The sequence below is a fragment of the Pygoscelis adeliae genome, unplaced genomic scaffold (assembly GCF_000699105.1).
Source record: "Pygoscelis adeliae isolate BGI_AS28 unplaced genomic scaffold, ASM69910v1 Scaffold245, whole genome shotgun sequence".
Classification (NCBI taxonomy): Eukaryota; Metazoa; Chordata; class Aves; order Sphenisciformes; family Spheniscidae; genus Pygoscelis; species Pygoscelis adeliae.
Window position 1 is genome coordinate 299,192 of NW_008824766.1, and position 2,168 is coordinate 301,359.

The following is a 2,168-nucleotide window of genomic DNA, read 5'->3' on the forward strand; positions in this document are numbered from 1 at the left end:
TCCCCAGCCAGCCATGAACAGGAGCCACATCCCTCCTTGGGGCATGCAAAGCTGAGGGTCCCCCGGAGCCCTTCCTCCTCCTCTCCGGAGAGGATCAGGTGAGCTGGACGAGAGGGACCAGCCATCAGTGCATGGAAGGATGGAGGATTCCCAGTGTCTGTGCAGGAGGAGCCGCAAGGACCCCAGCCGTGCTCCCTCTCTGAGGCTGCCACCCTGGAGCAGGGAAGGAGAAGGGTGGTGGCCCCAAGGAGAGCTTGCAGCAGGGATTAGCATCCCTCTGGGTTTCAGATCTCGAGGACCTCTGCTGGGCTGGGGACTGCCAAGTCCCCACAGCTGCCAAGTCAGGGTCCAGGACCAGAGCTCACCAAGGGGGACAGGCCATGGCAGCCAGGGATGAGACAGGAACCAGATCTCCCACATCTGCTCTTCAGCGTGGGCTGGGCTTTCCCGCCTGTGCCAGACAGCTCTCCGGGCAAGCACACAAACATCCCTACGCCACTTAGGAGGCACATCTTTGCTATGTGGGATGGGCCAAGACCAGCCAAGGGCCCCAGGCTTCCCCAGCCCGTTCCCAAGGGGTCCGCTCCCTCAGGACACCATGCACCCTGAGGCGGATGGCGATTGCTCTGCCAGAGGAGCAGCTCTTCATGTCTTATTTTCAACAGCAACGCCCCTTCTGTGTTTGTGATCTTGAGGAGTCATGCCTGGAAGGCAGTTTCACTCATCAGACTCTCAAGTAGATGCCAATTATTTGCCCAGACACAAACTGCACCAGTAGCCCCAGCCCATGTCTAGCTTGGAGTCCAAGTCCTGCATTGCCCACAGGCAGGTTCTCCAGCAAGCCCTCAAGGTGCTCCGAATTTCATGAAGGTTGTCAAGATACAATAAGAAGATTTTTGGATGAGGTTGAGGGACTGAAAGCTACAGCTGGTGCAGGACAAGCTTGAGCTGATGAAACAGGCCCTAACCTGCTACGGGCAGGAGGTCAGGACTGGAGGTAGGTCTGCTGGTCCATACCCAGTCCAGTTGCCCGCAGGGCATGGGCTCAGCCCCACTGGTTACACTGGCTGTGACCTTTGGTAGCATGGCTCCACCGGTGCGTTGCGTTTCAGGCTGACCACGTGGAAGTTGCTCTCAATTCACCTGGTTGTTCAGCCACACACAGGACACCGTCGTGCCAGCTGAGGCCCAGCCACAGCAGAGTCCTTGGGAAGGGCTGCCCTTGGTCCAAGTGGCCACCTGTGCACATTGGCCTTCCAGGCTTATACGAGGCACCCTGCAGCTCTCCCGACGACTATGTTTGGGAGCTACCTGGGCTATCTTCGATGGTCAGTAGCCAGCTAGCGCACTCCAGAACAGCTTCAGACGTTCACCTCCGTGGTCTCCAGGACCAGCACGACCAGCAGTCCAACCAGGAATCAAGTTGTCCATGACGCATGGGTCACATCTGCAGGCAAGGGGCAGCACAAGCAGTACTTCTGCTCTGCAGGTTGCAGCTGAACATGCGACCTGTGAAGTCCTGGGTGAGGGACCCAGCACCACAGCACCCAAAGGCCATACGCTCTTCACTTCCAGTCCCGTGGCATCAGCCCCCACAGAGCCTGGCTCTGGTCACCAGGCAGTGGTGGAGATCGTCTTCTGCGCACCAGAGGCAGGTGGGACTCCCCACATCCCAGCGGGCAGCCCCTGGCACAAGGTCGGCTCACCAAGGAGACCATTTCTAAGACATCCTCGGAGGTGCCTTCAGCTGGCACGACTCCTGCAAGCCCTCTCCTGCTGAGGGGCACCTGCTGCTCCCGGTCCCCATCCCAAGACATCATCCAGGTGAGCAATCCCTGCAGCATTTCGGATGCACCCAGAAGGCCCCGTGTGGCATCGGGCACCAAATGACATGAAGAGCCACCTTCGAGCCCGCATCCTCCCCGGGACCTTACAGCCAGGAGGCTCTTTCAACGTACCATCGCTCCTCCACCCTCAGACAGAGCCCCAGCACTGAGGGGCCTTTATACCCCTTGGGGGGGTAGGGCTGCCCCTGATTGGCTGGGACAGCTGACAGGTGGCAGCTCCGGATTGGCTCAGAGCGGTCTCCCTCACCCTGCGATTGGTGAGCTGCTGCTGCGAAGGGTGAGACAGCAGCAGCGGCAGGGGGCGGCAAGTGGTTGGGTGGG